We start from the raw sequence: 10,894 nt of genomic DNA, 5'->3' as shown, positions 1-10,894 counted from the left end.
GGGGTCAGACTATTATTTGAAAAGATAATGTTTCAGAACTTTCCAGAACTGATGAAAGAGGTCAATTCATAGATTTGAGGAGCCCAACACATGCCAAAGATGAACAATCAATTGTGAAAAGGATGTTCAGACTCTGAGGGCTCATCACAGCCCTGTCTCTTATGGGCAGGGTAGACCGGTAACATGTCCCAAGGGTGTATTTACTCAGCCCATCCTGAAATGCGGAGCTCCTGCAGGGGCTTGAACAAAGCAAGTACAAATGTGGTAACTGTCTCTGCAAAGTCCATTCCTTCTTTCCTCACCTAGGGCTGCAGCGGGCCATGATCAGAATGACAGCTGAGGTGCCAGTATGTCCTGACCCTCCTTCTGTTTATTATGTATAGCCCAAGAGAGAGGGAGGAAAAGATGGGAACCCTATTCCTCCAAGGCTGGATTAACTTATTATTGAGAAGTCTAGCATAAATTTCTTGTTGACCCCACCTGGCCCTTTACCTTAGTCTCCATGCCCACCTTTGTAGTGCCATCCACTTAGGATTTGATAGCAAATGCTCTGGGATCTATTGTCTAGCAAAACTCTTAGAGAAAAGTTCAATCCTGTAAATTTTGGAATATCGAAGCTTACATCTCATTTTCAGGTGGAAAAACTGAGGCCAGAGAAGGTCAGAAACCCACAAGGGAGGTCTGAGGTAAGGTCAACCTGGGCCAAGGTCTCCTGATGCGTGGTTCAGGGTACTCTCCATTTGCCTGCCCACTTCTTGAAGCATAGGGAGGCAGGCTATTTCATTCTTAAGGATGGCTTTCAACAAGGGGTCATGACAGCATGTAACAGAGTGAGTGATAAGATTCCAAGCTCCCCAAGGGTGACATGGAAGCATAGATACACGCGCACCCCAACTCCAAACAGCCCAGTTACATAACTGCAACAGCGAATGCTGAATCACTGCCGTGTAATGGAAAAATCAGATTGGCCACTAGGAAAAGTAAAAGGATCACTGTGGTGAGTCACGGGGCCCACCCTCATGTTGAGTCTCCGAAACGCTACACCTACCGGTTGATTCAGAGTCTGGGCTTTGTCTTCCTTTCTTCCACATCAATGTTTCAGATATTTCACAATGGAGCTTTCCAAGTGATGCGAATTTCTAAAGAAGGCTGGGCCAAAGCCCCACACGTTGTCTCTGGACTGTTCTAATGGGTGGGCTCTGCACCTACCCCCAGCAGAGGTGACGGCTTAAAATGGAATAGGAACTAATATTAGTGAGTGCTTACCGTATTCCAAAAAGACACTTGAACTCCTGAAACTCATTAAACTGATTCATCCTCATTATACCTCTATGAGATCGGCACTGTCCCCATTTCACAGATAAAAGAGCTGAGGCTAAGAAGGATTAAGAACATGCCCAGAGTCTCACAGTTAGCAGGAAATGACAGAGGAAAGAATCATCCCAGGAAAATCCATCCTAAGGCCTACCCATTTTCTACTAGAATAGAAGACCTCCTAGGATTTTGTGACCTAAGAGAAAGACAGAACCAGGTGGTGGTTGTCATGTGGGGGAGAGGAGAGAGTGAATGGAGAGGGCCCCACTCTCCTGGTGCCCGTGGTGACTGTGCAGTAGGTATGATTTCCCCCTTTTTAGGAGATTGTAAGAGTTGAAGTGAAGTGGGACAAGAAAGGCAAACGCAGCCCTTGGAATAGGCCTTTTTGTTCAACGGAGGGCAAGGCTTAAATTTCTCTGCTACTCCCTTGGTAGACCATGTGGAAAGTTCTGGAAGGCAACCTTTTACTCAACACTGATGAGGAGCACTGACCCATACTGCGTAGTGGAAACTCACCCAGAATAACACTTTCCAAAGCAGCTGTTCACATGATAGGCTGGGTGTGGAGAATGTGCCTCTCCCGCAGGAAGTTCCAGCTGAGCATAAGTAAACATGCTATTTTGACGGCCTGAAGAGTAATTCACTTATTTATATACATTACTGGTGTGACCCATATCCTCAGCCACTTCTCCTTGTTGTATTCAAATGAGTCAGCTGAGCCATTGCCCCAGAGCCTCAGGTGCTTAGTTCAAAAGGACCAGACCCTCTGCCTCCAGTTGTAGAGAAGCTGACTCAGTTTCCCTCTGCAGTGGTTTCATTGTGGACATGAAAGATCATTGCCACGCACAGGTCCATCTCAGTATCTTCCCCACCTTGGTCTCAAGGACATCCCGACTGGCCTGGAGGCGGCTCCTTGGGGTACCAGCAAGGAGGCATGGTCTCTGCCTGCATCAGCTCCACTCTAGCTGCCCCTGGACAGTTCCTCAGCTGTGTGTCAGACCGAGGGTTCTTGCGCCCAAGCTCACCTGTGCCCTCTGGTTCCCAGCCCTTAGTACACAGAACCTCTATGCTGGGGGGTAGCAGCCAGGCCAGCCTTGTGTGTGTTCTGGTCGGAGGCCTGGGGAGAGCTCAACCAGCTCCTACCAGGTCACATACTCCAAAGTCCCCTCCCTCCTGGAGCCTTGTCTCTCCCACCTCAGAGGTTCTGAAGATGCTGAACCTTACTGGCCTCACTCCACATACTTACAGAATCAATTCCAGGTGGACTGGAGACCTAACTGTGAAAGGAAAAACAACAAAGCCTCTAGAAGAGAAAATAGGAGCAAATCCTCATGGTCTTGGGGTGAGCAAAGTGTTCTCAAACAAAACACTGAAAGCGCTAACCATAAAGGAAGAGACTAGAAATTCAGACTTGACTAAAATCGAGAACTTTCGGTCATCAGTGAAGATGTCATCATCATGAAGACAGTGGAAAGGCCAGCCACAGACTAGGAGTGACATGTCATACATATTTGTGACAAAGGACGTGTACCAGGAACACGTTTTTAAATATTTTCACGAACTGCTAATAATCAGACAAGCCAACAGAAAAATGGGCTCTTCACCAGAGACGATATCCAAGGGCCAGGAAGCAAAGGAAGCAAAGGAAATTGTAATCTCCTTCATCCACCACTGGGGTCGACACCTGGAACTGTCATCACTGCTGCTGGGAGGTGAAAATGGGGGCAATTGTTTTGGGCAGCTGTTCAGCCCCCTCGACTAGACCTGAACAGAAGCTCCCTGCCAGTCCCAGTGCCCACCAACGGCCACGTACACACATGTGCACAGAAGTGTGTGAGGGACTACTCACGGGAAATCAATCAGTCTCCCAGAACTGAGGTAATGGAATAGGAGGACATGGCCAAGGCCATGGTGCTGATCCTCTGAGCAGCCTGTGCAGACGCCAGCCGGCTGCTGAGCTTCGGAGAGCACGCTACAGGCTTTCATCCATGAACTTCCAAAACAGGACAGAGGAGGGTCTGCAGTGGAAGAAGTCAGAAAAAAGGTTACCCTTGGGTGGGGGCCTTAGTGACTGCAAGGCGCATAAGGTGGCTTCTGGAATATTCTGTCTCTTGGGCCAGGCGCCAGGTTCAGCTTGTGAGAATTCACCAAGTTGTCCACTTAGAATGTGTGTGCTTTTCTGAGGCAGGTTCTAATCAATGAAAATTTTTCTTCAAAAATGTGAAAGGAAAGAGGTCAAGGTGTCTCGCTCTTTTCCACTCCTACTGTTTGTGAATTTTCCCACCTCTGCCATGACCCTTGAACTCTGTGTTTCAAGGATTATATCCAGGAAGGGACTGCGACTCTTCCATGCGTGTAACGGACTCCGGGACCTCTGCCAGAATGCGGGCCACCAGCTGCGCTTTTCCTGCTGGAGAAGCCTCTGGCAATCGTGCCACGACAGCTTCTCTCACCAAAGCAAACAAGTAAGCTTTGCCTCACATCCTGCCACACACACACACACGCACACGCACACGCACACACGCACACCCACTCTCTTTCTCTGATTATGCAAGAGCCGCAGGCCCATTGTCAACCATCTAGAAAACACAGAAAAGAATAAGGAGAAAAGGAAAGTCATCCACGATCCTTTTTGCCCAAACACAAAAGAACTTCTCATTTTGACATGTTTTCTTCCATTTCATATAAATGTATTATATGAACATATTTATTTAACAGCTTCATTGAGGTATAATTTACACACAACGAAAGTCACCTGCTTCAAGGGCACAATTCCACACCTTCCAGTAAAGTTACACAAGTTGTACAACCACCACCACAACCCAGCCATAGGACATTTCCCCCACCTCGAAGGATCCCTCAAGCCTGTCTACTCTCCCTCCCTGTCCCCCTCCCACCCTCAGGCAGCCGCGATCTACTTACGGCAAATTTGTCCTTTCTGGACATTTCATATAAATGGAATCATACAATAGGAAGTCTTCCTCACTTGGTCTGTCGCATTTACCGTAATTATTCTGAGGGGCATCGCACTGTGGCACAAACCAGCCATTTGTTCCTTTTTACAGTTGAGTATCACCCCGTGCAGGGAGATGCTGTATTTTGTTTATCCATTTATCAGTTGAAGAGCATTTGGATTTTCTCCATTTTGGACATGAGTAATGTTGCTGTGAAAATTTGTGTACAACCCTTTGTCCAGTCCTCTCTTTTCATTTCTCTTGGGTATGTGCTCACAGGGGGTATATGGTAAACTTACCTGTAACTTTTTAAGAAATTTGGGGTGTATGGTAATCTTGGGATTTATCATATCTTGGGGTGTATGGTAAACTTATGTGTAACTTTTTAAGAAACTGACACACTGTTCTTTTGAGGGGGGCTAGCCTGTTCCATGTTCCCAGTAGCCATGGGGACCCGTGTTACTGCAAGTTTTTAAAAATGATAGCCATTCTGGTCAGTGTGAAGTGGTTTTAATTTGCATTTCCCTAATGACTAATGAGCCATTTGTGTATTTGTTTGATGAAGTGTCTTTTCAAATATTTTGCCTATTTTAAAATTAGGGGTTTTTTATTGAGTTGTCAGGGTTCTTTATATATTCTGGTACAAGTCCTTTGTCAGATATATGGTGGACAAATATTTTCTCTCAGTCTGTGGCTTGTTTTTTCATTTTCCTCAGGGAATCTATTGAAGCACAAACATTTTTAATGTTGATGAAGTCAATTTATCCTTTTTTTTTTCTTTTACTACTTGCGGTTTTCGGTGTTGTATCTAAGAACTGTGTGCCCAGCTCAAAATCACAAAGGTTTTATCTTATGTTTATTCCTAGAAATCTTATAGTTTAAGCTCTTATACTTATGTCTAGGATTTATTTTGAATTAATTTCTGTGTACGGTGTGAATTCAGGATCTAAATTCATCTTTTGGCACGTGGGTGTATAATTATTTCATTTGTTGAAAAACCATTATTTACCATCCTTGAATTCCTTTGGCATCTTTGTTGAAAATCAATTGACCGGGGCACCTGGGTGGCTCAGTGGGTTAAAGCCTCTGCCTTCAGCTCAGGTCATGATCCCAGGGTCCTGGGATCGAGCCCCACATCAGGCTCTCTGCGCAGCAGGGAGCCTGCCTCCCTCTCTCTCTCTCTCTCTGCCTGCCTCTCTGCCTACTTGTGATCTCTGTCTGTCAAATAAATAAATAAATAATCTTTTAAAAAAATGAAAATCAACTGACCACAGTGTAAGAATTTATTTCTAGGTTCCTGATTCTGTTCCCTTGATCTAAGTGTGTGTGTGTGTGTGTTAAGTCAGTACTATACTGTCTTAATTATTGTAACTTATTTGTAATAAATTTTAAAATCAGGAAACATGAGTCTTCCAACTTTGTTTTTCTTTTTCAAAATTGTTGTGGCTAGTCTGGGCTCTTTGCATTTCCATATAAATTTTAGGATTAGCTTGTCAATTTCTGAAAAAAAAAAACGCCTGCTGGGATTTCGATAGGGACTGTACTGTATGCACTTTCCCTTTGTAGAGAATTGCTATCTCCCCAATATGGAGTCCTCCAATCTATGAACATAGAACATTTTCCCATTTATTTCAATCTTTAGTTTCTTTCAGAGATGTTTTTGCTGTACAAGACTTGTGGGGTTTTTTTAAAGATTTTATTTATTTATTTGACAGACAGAGATCACAAGTAGGCAGAGAGGCAGGCAGAGAGAGAGGAGGAAGCAGGCTCCCTGCCGAGCAGAGAGCCCGATGCGGGGCTCAATCCCAGGACCTTGGGATCATGACCTGAGCCGAAGGCAGAGGCTTTAACCCACTGAGCCACCCAGGCGCCCAAGACTTGTGTTTCTTTTTGTTTACCTTATTCCCAAGTATTTTATACTTTCTGGTGCCATCATGAGTGAAATTGCCTTTGTAATTTCGTTGTTGGATTGTTAATTGATACCTGTAATTGAACTTTAAACTGTGACCTTGATGAGTTCGTTCATTACTTCTAGCAGTGTGTGAGTGTGAGTGTTCCTTAGGATTTTCTATATATAGGATCATGTTGTCTGCTAATAAAGACAGTTTTGCTTTTCTCTTTTCCAATCTAGATGCCTTTTATTCCTTTTTCTTGCTTGATTGCACTGGCCAGAACCTCCAGTAGAGAGATGAATAGAAACGGTGAGATTGATCGTTCCTGTTTTGTTACCAGTGTTAGGGAGAAAGCATTTAGCCTTTGGCCGTGAATTATCACGTTAGCTGTAGGTTTTTGGTAAAGTAGGTTGAGAAAATTTCCTTCTATTACTGATTTGTTGTGTTTTTACCATGAATATTAGATTTTTTCAAATGCATGTTTTTGTGCTGACTGACTATGCGATTTTATTTTTTATCTTATTTATACGATGTATCACATTAATTGATTTTCTTGCATTCCTGCAGTAAATCCGAGTGGGTCATGGTGTCTAATTCTCTTTATATGTTGTTTGGTTCAGTTTACTAGTATTTTTTTTTTGAGAATTTTTGTATCTGTACTTATAAGAAATATTGGTCTGCAGTTTTATTTTCTCATGCTGTCCTTGCCTAGTTTCAGCACCAGGGTAATTTTAGCTTCACAGAGTTAAGCGTTCCCTCCTCTTCTATTTTCTGGAATAGTCTGTGGCAGGTTGGTGTTATTTCTTCTTTAAATGTGAAGTCATCTGCGCCCAGACTTTTCTTTGTGGGAGGTATTTAAATTACAACTTCACTTTCTTTACCTGTTAGAAGTCTATTTAGATGATCTCTTTCTTTTTGAACCTGTTTTGGTCATTTGTGTTTCTAGAAATTTGTCCTTTCCATCTTACTTGTCTGTTGGCATAGAGTTTTCCATGGGATTCCCTTACGATCCTTTAATTTTAGTTGAGTCGGCAGTGATGTTCACTCCTTCATTCCCGACTTTGGTAAGTGGTGACATCTTTCCTTTTTTCTTGGTCAGTTCAGTGAAAGGTTGGTCATCGTTGTTGATCATTTCAAAGAACAGGTGTTGGTTTCATTGCCTTCCTTTTTGTTTTATTTTGTAGAGTCCACTTTCATCTTTATTTGATGTACACACACATATATGTGTACATATCATAAATGTGTGTGCACGTACACATCTGTGTACGTATCACATGTGTATGCATGTCATAGATGTGTGTGCATATCACACATATATGTGCACATAATGTATATGTACATGTCGTGTGTGCATATCATAGGTGTGTACATACACACGCGTGTACATATCATATGGGTGCACATCATTTGTGTATGCATGTCATAGATGTTGCATGTCATATACATGTGCATGTATGCACACATAACATATATGTACACATCATGCCTATCACATGTGCATGTCGTGTGTGTGCATATACATATATGTGTGTGTATGTAGTTTTATTTTATTTTCTTTTACGATTTATTTATTTATTTATTTGTTTGTTTGACAGAGAGAGAGATCACAAGTAGACAGAGAGGCAGGCAGAGAGAGAGAGAGGGAAGCAGGCTCCCTGCCGAGCAGAGAGCCCGATGTGGGACTCGATCCCAGGACCCTGAGACCATGACCCGAGCCGAAGGCAGCGGCTTAACCCACTGAGACACTCAGGCGCCCCCATATGTAGTTTTTAAAGTAGGCTTCACACCCAGTATGGAGCCCAATGCAGGTTCCAAACCCATGACCCCAAGCTCCGAGAGCAAGAGTTGGATACTTAACAGACTTAACCGACTGAGCCACCCAGGTGCCCTGATATAAATATTTTTTAATGAAATTTGAGTCACACAGCTTTATATCCTGTTTTTTTCTTAAAATTGTCACAAATCTTTTCTCATCATTAAGCATTCCTTGAAACTCAGTTTTTGTGGATGCTTAATGTTATATTATGCTCGTTACTGATTGCCCTAAATGCTGAACATTTGAGCAGTTTTCTGATTTCTCCTGATCATGAGCAATTCAACTTACCTCTATTTCTGGAGAGTAGTTTCTCAGATGCAAGTTCCCTGGGTCGAAGCAAGTGACTACGAATTCCTGTCTGGAAGGTCTTCACCAAGTTCTCTCTCTCCGCTGGGACGCGAGCATTTATTTGCCTGCATTTCCATTAAAAATGTTAAAGGAGGAGTCCTGGCCCAAGTTTTCTGGGGCTCGGTGACAGTGGGGACCCTGAGGGCTGCGGCAGGGCTGAATCTGAGCATAGGCTCCCCAAGCTGGTCAGGCTGGGGGCGAGCAGAGGGAAAGCGGATGATGTCCTCTCGGAGCCAGGTCTGGTCTCAGCGACTGTTGACCGGTGCCTGTTGGCAATGGCGGTTCAGCACTGCAAGGGCGGAGATTAAGCTTCCTCAGCCTCTTCGATGGGGACCTGGAGGCTGGTTCAGGGTCCCCTATGAGCCACGTGCTGCCCTCGGGGTCAAGGGACCTTCAGCTCAGCACAGACTTTGGTAAGCACATCATCCACCAGGATGGTTTGAGCGTGATGACATTGTCTCCCCCCATACCCAGAAACCCGCCATCAGTCTTCAGGAATGAAGTTCAAGTTCTTTAGTTCCATATTCCACACTTTCCTAGAGACGGGCCCAACTTCATTTCCTGGCTTTGTTCATTTTTTCATTCATGTGTGTAACAACGGGCCGTGCCTACTCTCTGCCGGGCACTTTTCTAAGGCCTGGGACCCGGCCGTGGTGAACACGGGAGGCCTGTCTTTGGGGAGCTTCCGGGGCGCGTGGGCTTCCCGGCCCTCCGGCTCTCTCCCCACACACCTGTGGGGTCACCACGCCAGCCTCCTGCTCCTACGGGACACCGAGAAGCATTCTCTCTCCATAGTTCTGCCCCACCTTTCCAGAAAGTCTGCTGCCACCATGGGGATCTGGGCTGCTGCTCTGTAAGACAAAGGATTTGGCAAGATGGGAAGTCACCAGAAAGTAGGGACCCCAACAGTCCCCCTCTGGGAATTTTGCTACAGGTCAGAGTCCTCCTGGTCCCAGCTTCAGAGGGTCTGACCCAGGGGGCTGTGGCAGGTTCCAGGAAATGGCATCTCTGATGACTGTCTGTCCTTGGCTTAGGAAAGACTGGACGAGGGGAACTGTGAGGTCTCCCCAGTTTCCCGAGTTCCTTGGATCTAAATGCGGTAACTCAACCTGGAAGTTCTGGGGAGTCTCTAATGAAATTGGCTCCTTAGGATTTCTGCCATGTTTCTCCCTTTGAAGATGGGGACCGCTGGCTTGTCCAGTTTTGGGGAGCCACGTCAGCTGAAAGCTGTGTGCAGCCCTCAGCTTCCACAAGACAGTGGCCTCAGAGTCATGCTGTGCCCCGAGTCCCAGCCTGGGAACCCCGTTTGAAGCGGCCCCTCTGTTCTCCGAGCGATCTGCCCGCCACGGGCACCCTGAAGGGGAGGGTGTCGTGGACCCACACCTGGAGAGTTGCCGCCTCACTGAGCCTCGCCTTCCTCTTTTGTTCCGTGGGTCCACGGACTCCGACGGGGACAAGCAGCAGCCGGACCCCCGGACACTCGTTGGGCAAAGACCCGAGCCAGGAGCCCGACCCAGTGGCAGGCGTTCAGGAGCGGGACAGAGAGCGGCGGCCTTCGGTGCCCGGCGCTGGCCCCCGGCCCTGGGTGACACTGCCTGTCCCCATGGCTCCTGGAGGCCAAGGGCCCGCCCAGGGCAGCTGCTCCTTGAGGCTGGGTTTCCTTCCTCTTCTGCAGCCATGGAGAATCTAGGGACCCACCTGGGAACGCCACATCTCAGAAAACCTACATGGGCAGGAAGGGGGCTCAGAGGGGGCCTGGCCAAGCCCGGACTCCGGCCAGCTTCGTCTGTCTCCGCTGCGGGTTCATGCGAGCTACAACTGGGGCCAGGCCCCTGGGTGGACCCAAGCGTCATCGAGTCCCACACGCCCCTTTCACAGATGGGCAAGCGAAGGCCAATCAGCAGAGCACGGGCTCCGGGTTCCGCAGTCAGAGAAGCATTCCTCCTCCGCTGTCCGCCGCTGCTTTCCGCCCTTCCTGGGCATTTTCCTCGAGAAATACCCGGTGAGTCCCGACCGGCCTGAAGGGGCGTTGGTGAGGATGGGCTGTGAGAGGGGTTTCCCTTCTCTGCTGGCCCTCCCCTTAGCCGCTGACCTTGGCTGGCCTTGAGGGGAGGAAAACAAACAAGAAACACCTGTTTATCTGCCGAGGCCGACTTTGGACCGAGGGCTGCTGGCAGGGGACAGCGAGGTGGGGGTGGGGGGTAGGAATTCTCGTCTCTTCCTCACGAAGCTGGAAGAGCCCAGTCTCAGAGCTGTCGGTGCAGGCCCGGGAGGTGAACCCTGACCCTGCGACTCCGGGACAGAGCGCCTGAAAGAGAAGAGAGAACTCTGAAATGGCGCCAGGATTTCAAGCTCGAAGGACAAGACCGCGAGCAACCCCACTGCACCCCAGCTTGGCCTGCGCTCCCATATCTGATTTTCATTTCTTGGCCACAACAGTCCTGTGAGGGGGACATGACTGTCCCCACATGGCAGACGAGGTCCCTGAGGCTCCTCGGAGCCTATGTCCTGTGTGGGGCCATCCAGCTGGCAAAGCGGTGGGCAGAGCTGGAGCCTGGTGCTGTCTGACC

At 47.2% G+C, this 10,894-nt stretch overlaps 1 long non-coding RNA gene across 1 annotated transcript; it reads right to left on the bottom strand.

Annotated features, from left to right (window-relative positions):
• Window positions 1-2,725: 2,725 nt before the first annotated feature.
• Window positions 2,726-3,722, bottom strand: LOC125108386 (uncharacterized). Its single transcript, XR_007129890.1, has 3 exons — window positions 3,599-3,722; window positions 3,164-3,332; window positions 2,726-3,019 (listed from the first exon to the last, which is right to left on the bottom strand). It is a non-coding gene; the product is annotated as an uncharacterized LOC125108386 (long non-coding RNA).
• Window positions 3,723-10,894: the final 7,172 nt, after the last annotated feature.

The sequence above is a fragment of the Lutra lutra genome, chromosome 9, assembly GCF_902655055.1.
Source record: "Lutra lutra chromosome 9, mLutLut1.2, whole genome shotgun sequence".
Lineage (NCBI taxonomy): Eukaryota > Metazoa > Chordata > Mammalia > Carnivora > Mustelidae > Lutra > Lutra lutra.
This window is presented reverse-complemented; position numbering and strand designations above follow the sequence as displayed.